The sequence below is a fragment of the Talpa occidentalis genome, unplaced genomic scaffold (genome assembly GCF_014898055.3).
Source record: "Talpa occidentalis isolate TD23 unplaced genomic scaffold, MPIMG_talOcc4v2.1 talOcc4.2, whole genome shotgun sequence".
Taxonomy (NCBI): Eukaryota; Metazoa; Chordata; class Mammalia; order Eulipotyphla; family Talpidae; genus Talpa; species Talpa occidentalis.
In genome coordinates, this window is record NW_023602073.1 from 88,931,434 (window position 1) to 88,939,366 (window position 7,933).

At 41.7% G+C, this 7,933-nt stretch overlaps 1 long non-coding RNA gene across 1 annotated transcript; it reads left to right on the forward strand.

Annotated features, from left to right (window-relative positions):
* Window positions 1–2,758: 2,758 nt before the first annotated feature.
* Window positions 2,759–6,527, forward strand: LOC119253372 (uncharacterized). Its single transcript, XR_005127059.2, has 3 exons — window positions 2,759–2,949; window positions 3,617–3,898; window positions 6,295–6,527. It is a non-coding gene; the product is annotated as an uncharacterized LOC119253372 (long non-coding RNA).
* Window positions 6,528–7,933: the final 1,406 nt, after the last annotated feature.

A 7,933-nucleotide genomic window follows, 5' to 3' on the forward strand; every position in this document is an offset into this window, starting at 1 on the left:
GCAAGGAAGCCAAAGTGGAGTCGTGTCTCAGGGAATATATGTTTTTTCCCTCATTATTTTAAAGCTGCCCCAGTCTCTTTGTGATTGTGTAACAGGGTGGTCCCCAGGAAAGGGGGAGGTTCCCTGCCCCACCCAAGGGAGGGTGGAGCTGAGCAGGAAGAGGAGAAGCTGAAGAAGAGACTGAGGTAGGAAGCAGGATGGAGCCAGGAGACCTGGAGGAGGCGCATGGAGCCTAGAGACACGTGAAGAAACTGCGCTTGTCTTTTGGTTGTAGACTGGGTGACACAGATGTGGGTGAGACCTGTGGGGAGGTGACAATGGCAGCTTTTATCTTGATGTTGATTTTGCTCTTTTCCTTCCGGGCTTGTCCGGCTGTTTGTGACCCTTTTCTGTGGGTCCCCACTGGAAGATGCTTTAGACTTGTGGCAGGCCTTGGGGCCTTGCTCTGGGCCAATCCCATTTGGATGGACTTTTACCCACGAGGGGATGGGTAACTTTGGGTGCTTGATTTAGAAACTAGATTTGTTGTAGAGCAACCCCGATACAAAACGGGGTGCCTGACTGTGGGTCCTCACCCGCGCGCTTAAAAGGACTTATCAATGCTCTACTGCAGGCACACGTGAAAGGTTAATAAAAGGTTTATTTACAACGGAAAGGGAAATGAGGAAATGTACAGCTCTGGGAGAAAAGTGGGAGACAAAGTTTTAAATGCGTCCTACCCGATCCGCCGATCAGGAATCCCAAAATGGCGCTCTCAGTTGGCCGCCAGCCAGGAGCGGTGAAGCCAGGAGGCGAGCGATCGCGAGCCAGAGAGCGAGCAAGGCCCACGTGTTTGGTTTTTATATCCAACCTGGCTGCCCAACTCCACCCTCAGGTCCCAGCCACCCTCCCCTTGGTGGTGATGGGATTTGTCTTTCCCAATGTCCTGATGGCTTTAGTCTGGAGTGGGGGTGGAGTCCACAAAGCCTGTATGAGATTATCTCAGGACATCCTTTCCCCCTAACAGATTCTTTGCCTTACCTGTATTGTTTCCTAGTTTTATTAAAGTTCCTTTTCATTAAAGTCTCCTATGTTTTGTGTTGATGCGGCGGATGGCAGAACCCATTTAGAATAGGCAGGTTTGCGGGGTTTTGGGCTGCCCCTCTCCCTGTCCTATAACAATTGGTTAGTTCTCGGCTGTCTCACTTAATTTGCTACTGAGTGGGGATTTTTATATTCCTTACCTAACAGCTTTCTTTTTCCCCATTTGTTGCATCTTTACATTTATGGCCCAGTCTTCTGGATGGGCATCCCTGCATTGAAGTTAAACAGCTGCCCTTCTAATGTGTCCATAAATTAAACCACTCTCCATTTCTCCAATCTCCGCCTCCCTTTACCACCTGAAGGAAACCAGGACTAGTATTAACAATGTTGTCCTTGGTTCTGGGATGTTTGTTTTTCCTAGTGGAATGGGTTACTTTCCCTTGGTTGTCCTTATCTCTGAAGCCTCCCTAAATTCTTCAGAGTTCCCCTCCTGCACTGTCCCTAAGGCTGCCTAATAAAACTAGCTTGCCCTGTCTCAGGATGGATGACAACCCTGCGGTCCTGAATGCATGCCTGATGGCGGGCCTAGGTAGATGGGATTCACCTGAGCTAAGACTGGGCTTTTAAGGGCGGCGTCTCAGGGACACCAGTAGAAGCCCAGAGAAGCAGAGCCATGAGAAGAGTAGAGAGAATGTGAGAGAAGGTCAGAGAGCCCAGAGTGAAGACTTGCCTGTCAGCCTCCCAGCCCCCTAGCACCCCTGCCAGCCGTGTACCTGGTAATCTAAAAAAAAAACCTGCAAAAGCCACTGAGGACTCTGACTCCTCCTTTACCTGGTCTGCTGGATCATAGAAAACCTGCTCTGTGGTCTTCCTGACCCTACACAATGAGAGCGTTTTTTTTTTTTTTAAAGGAATAAAATAAAGACAAAAAGCAGTTATGTTGTTAGCAGGAAGTATTCAGCATAATGTTGTTTTAACATTACAACTTAACTAAATTGACCTTGGTTATCAGACCTGTTGAAGAGAGACATATTACTCTAATTTAACAAAGGAATGAAAGAATCACTAAACAAAGTTTATTCATGAACTACCATTGTAATGTAAATGGAGATTGCCCAGGCTTTTGTGCTTTGACCTCTGTGTTATCACCTGCAACCTTAAATGTAGAAGGTGCTTGGGCGTGTGGGTGTGAGGCATATGCTGATGGCCACACGAGTATGGTGTGGGTGTGTGTAAGTGGACACACCTGAGCCTGGAGGCGGCACATGAAGGCAGCATCATAGAGGACGGAGTGCAGCAGAGGGCAGTGGAAAGACAGCAGAACCATGGCTGTAAGAGGAAGAGACCATGTGACAACGCCAGAGAGAGTAAAGATTCTCAGGGGGCTGGGAAGCTTGCCAGCCTCCCGACCCCCAGGCCCCCAGGCTGCTCTGCACCTGATTGTTCCACTACAAGTGGTGTAGAAGGATCATTAAAAGCCTGAAAAAGCCCCGGAGGGCTCCAGGATTCTCCTTTACCCATTAGTCTGGATCCTTTGAGAACCTGCCCTGTTCCTTGCTGGCACAACAAACATAAACTACCTCTGTGAGGTTAAAAAGCAATTGCAGCTTTCTAGCAGATAATTTATGGAGAATTAAAATAAAAAGAAATGAAGACTTGAGAAAGTAGTGCCAAATGGATGGAAAGTATGAAATTAATTATTTTAAATGTCTCCCTCAAAATCTGTTTCCTATAAAGAATCGGATATCTGTTGAACTTCAGAATTATTTACATTTCTTCAGAAGAGTTCTCACCAACAGCAGAAGAATAACATGAAGACGTATGTGTTGTCATATGAACCATGTATGATGGAGCTGGAAGAGGGTCCAAAGAGCTCATCCGTCCAGTCCTCTGTGTCCCCCTGGATGACTGTCTCAACTGCTTGAGGTAAGTGGTTCCTGTCTACTTTTGTCCTTTCTTTTTATGTAAAAATAAATGCAAAAAGAGAGAATACCTGTTTTCTTCTTGATTTTAAAATTTTCAGGAAAATGTTATCCCGCATATCACATTTCAGATACAGCTTTAAGTCAGTAAAATTTGTTTTATGGTTGTTAGGTAATATCAATAAAACTAAAAGGATGGTGGCAATATTTTCCTCATAGATAATTATTTCTATTTTCACATATAAAAGAATGAACTGATTTGAAGGACTAGTTAGAATTGAAAACATTACAAAAAGTATATAGAGGAAAATCTTAGTGGTGCTTGTTCAGCTGCCATCCAGAGGAAGAGTGTTAGTCGCCAGGCCTGACATATTCAGATCACATGGACATCTTAAGTCTACTTTGAGATCAGCATGTAAGAATGACTTAGCTTGCACACATTAAATTTGAAATTCATTTGACCTCTGACTCAATACTTATAAGATGTCTGCTATCATTTGGTTTTCCATAAAGCTCTGCCTACAAAGAGGTAGTAAACTTTAACCTGCACAGGCCATAAAATATGTTTTCAGAATCATATCTAGAATCATTCTGGGGAGAGCAGCTTCTTTCAATTTGAGGTTGTCGAGGTTTTTGCTTGGGAAACTGGTGAAACTAATTATCTTCCCTAGCTGCAACGCATGGTCCTAAGAATCCACACCTGGGCTGAGGCACTTGCGAACAGATACCCGGCAGTCAGACACTCAACTCCACCCCTGCCATTCCGTCTCAAGAGAGACCGTACTTCTGAGATGCACTTAGAGTGGCTGAGTCTCCAGAATTGCTGGTGAATCCTCTGGATGACAAACCATGTTCCAGCAGTCCCTGAGGCCAGATTGACCTTTAGTCATGGAAGTGCTGAGCCCTAATGATTGAGATCCCCACCTATAAAATGCCAGATGGAATCTGCAAAGGTAAGGATCTAGATTAATTTTTGATGTGTTGTATATCTTCAAGAAACCTAAATTCTACTGATTTTTTTTATGTTGATGTCACACTTTCAAACATCTTTTTATGGGCAAGGGAGGCGGTGTTTGTTGGGGGACTATTTGTCTTTAATACAGGTGGATCAACTGGGAATTTCTAAGTGGGTCTGACTCAATTCTCTGACAAACAGTGATGAGGTTTTCCTAAGGTACTTGCTTTCTGCTTGGATATATGGCCACAATGATGAAATTTCTAGCTTTTATTTATCTTTATGTACTGACAGATTAATTATCGTCAGGGAATATTGGTGGAGTGTTCGGTAGAGAGCTAGAGAATGGCTCTAAAATAGACAGTTACTTAAATTAAAAATTCTGCAAGTTTTCTTATGTAAAAGGGAATCTGCTACGAGTTTCTGAATCAAATCTGGGACAAAGTTTAAATCTGTATCAACTTAGGTTCACATATTAGTTATTTTCTGCTTCTTGTATAGGGGTTGATAGAGGTGGAAGGGAAGAGGGAGAGCCAAGAGAATTTTTTTTTAAATAGACCACAAACATAAATGAGAGTATATTCACCTATCTGCAACATGTGAAAACTATATGTTAGAAGAGACTGGTAAATAAATGAATTTATCAAATGCCTTTTCCGCTCTAATAATTACTCGACAAAACATTTTTTAAGTTGATTAATGCAAATGAATATAAGGTAGATTTTTTTGACATCAAAACAAACTTGTAATCAGGAACAAATTCTACTTGTTCATATCATAACCTTGGAAATTCTGGTCCTTTGAGTCTATGCATGTTAGGGTATGTTGCCCAGATGCTACCATCAGTTGGACTGGACGAACTTATCCCCCCAGTTCTCAATGGTGGGGATGCGCATAGCTCCCAGCAGAGTTTGTCCTCAGGGCTCCCTTCCCATGTCTGGTCCAGAGCTTTCTGTGGGACAGGCTGAAGTCACTGTTGTAACTATTCTGCAGTTCAAGTTCTTTCCCTAGCCCAACCCCACCTCTCATTTTCTGTGGGAGGTATTCTGAGAACACCCCTAAAAACCTTTGGCATGTGTATTTCTCCTTCAGAGTCTATCCAGGGAACCTGACCTTAGAAGCAAACTACATTTTATTTGCTAATATTTTGGTTAAAATTCAACCCAATTTAGTGAGATGGGTCTAGTTCTATATATCAATCATCAGATCTTGGAATTAAAATCAATCTGGCTTCATAAACTGAATCAGGAATTTCCCCCCTTTTTTCCATGGCCTGGAAGTGTTTAACAACATTGGAGTCATCTGTTCTTTAAAGATTAAACCCATCTGGTCTTCATGCCTTTTTCCATGACAGTTTCTTAATCACCACCCAGGCATCTTCTACAGTGATTAACAGTTTAAGTAATTTATATTTGTTAAGAGATCATTTACTTCCTCTATGTTTTCAAATTTGTAGCCATAGACTTGTAAGCAGTAATCTCGTATAATTCTTTTAATCATGCCTGTATCTGTGGTTTGTTTCCTTCTCATTTTTAGTCTTGCATGTTTTTCCAAGTGCCCCTACATGAGTGTTTACCATGCACACTCTCTCCTTTAATCAAGTTCACGGAGAGTTTATCTGCTTTATGGGTGTTAATTTTTTCAAGTTTTAGATTTATTTATCCTTTCTGTTTTATTTTGGTTTGTTTTCATTTTCTAGTTTATTACTTTCAGCTTTTATTTTTAATTTCTTTGCTATTCATTTCCTAATTTCTGGTAATGAGAACAAAATTTTTTTTTTCTCTAATAATTAAGAACTGAAAGAGTAATTTAAGACAATAAATTACTCAGGGAATGGCTTTGTTGCTCTGTATCTTTGATTTCTCAATAGATTTAATTTCACTTTTTTGTTTTAATTCATGGATAAACTTTCCAACAGTTAAAACCATTATAATTTGATTTCATTGGGGTATATGATCAAGAAATTTGATGCTAAATTTTTTTTGTTTTAATTTTTGTATTTTGTATGTGATCAGAGGTATCTCTTCAGGTATGTATACTTTCCTTTTTGAAGCTTCAACTGGTTAAGCTTTTCTGTTAGTTAAAAGCACAACTAATTTTGTAAATGTTTTATGAAACCCTAGAAGAAAATATATATTCTCTACTAGAAGGGATTTATGGTCCTATATATACCTAGTAAATGAAATTACCGATTTGTCTGTGAAGTTTATTCAACCCTGAAATACCTCTATGTAAGCCTCTGTAGGGTAAAGAAAATATCAGGCTTTTCTGCCCTTTCGCCATCAGGATAGATGATGGATCCTTGTCCTGAATGCATGCCTGATGGCGGGCACCTGGAATAGGGTGTGGGCATAGGTAGATGGGATTCAGCTGAGCTAAGACTGTGCTTTTAAGGGCGGCGTCACGGGGACTCCAGCAGCAGCAGTAGCAGGAGCAGCAATAGAGGCCGAAGCAGAAGCCGAAAGAGAAGCAGAGAAGCAGCAGAACGAACGCTAGAGAGCCCAGATAGAGTGAAGACTTGCTGGGGGCTGGGAGGCCTGCCAGCCTGCCAGCCTCCCAGCCAGCACCCCTGCCTGCCATATGCCTGGTGAACCCCAAATAAAAAACCTGCAAAACTACTGAGGACTCTGACTCCTCTTTTACCCGGTCTGCATGGGATCAGAAAACCTGCACTGTGCCCAGTCTGGCCTTTACAGCCTCTTTCTCTTATTGTAATTTTATTATGTTATCTGCATTTCTATTTTTGATTTACATGTAATTTTTTGCTGTGATGTTATGTGAAGTTTACTTTGCTAAAGTTTTGGAACCTGTTGTGGAGTAGTTTTAGCATTTCTTTCGAAACCATTCATCATCCCCCTACTGGAAGTTTCTCACTTCCATTTTGCAAGGGCAGAATGTTAGTCTATCAGCCCCTTTATTCTGCCTGCACTTTACCTTTCTTCCTCAGTGCTGACACTCACCATCAGAAATCGTACTCTCTTTAACATATTAACCACTTTTTCTTCCTTCTTTCCTTCCCAACCATGCTGGGAGTACACTGTATTTTCCTCAGGAGATTTTTCCAATATGAAAGCCCAGAAGCCACGATTATGTATCAAGACATATTTTCCTTTTATTTTTAAGTGTCTTGCATCTTGTCTGATATCACTCTTTTCATTTGCTTGATAGTTTAGTCCCATTTATCTTTAATATCAAGTTGTTTGCAATTGAACTGTGTATTTTAAACAGTCTGATACTGACATTTAAAGGAAGAAATTGTCCATTCATATATAATGTAATGATTGATATATTTCGTTTTGTCCTTGCTGGGTTTTTACATCTCTGACTTGTTCCTGGCTGGTTGATGGAACTCTAAGTTGTGACAGTGTGTTGAGTGATGGATGGTAGCGATCCCATGTGAACTGACAATGAAATGGTTGCCTGTATCCAGGTCAGCCATTAAAAGAAACCCCAGGCTTCTCACCCCAAGTTTCAGGAGTGGGAGAACATAGAATAGCCATCTAGCAATTTCTTGACTTATTTAGGGGATGGGATCTGATGTCTTTCCTGTTCTGCATGGTAAGCAGTTCTCCTGGGGACATACTTTGTTTTTTCTTTTTTAAATTATTATTTATTATTTTAAAACTACTGCTTTCTGATTCTTGTCCCTGGCTGTCTGATATAGACGTGAGGCTTTTCAGTTGCACAGGAAAAGCTCACATTGGTACTCTCCCCTCAATGCTTCCAGGGCCCAAGGCCCTGTTAACACCCAGTTCTGCACTGATCTAAGAGATAGACAAGATAGGCATGTGACCTGGCATTGGAAGTAAGAAGTAGGTAGTAGCAATGATTTATTTTTTTAAAGATTTATTTATGCATACAATAACTGAGGTGTAGGCCAGAGGTGTGGGGGCTGGGAGGGTGACGAGTCACCAGAGACACAGTGGGGAACAGAACAGGCAGACTGACTGAAATACACTGCTGAGGGGAGCAGTGGGCGATACAGGAGAGGTCTGTTGCACCATGTGGGTAGCTCCCTGGCTGGTCAGGCACC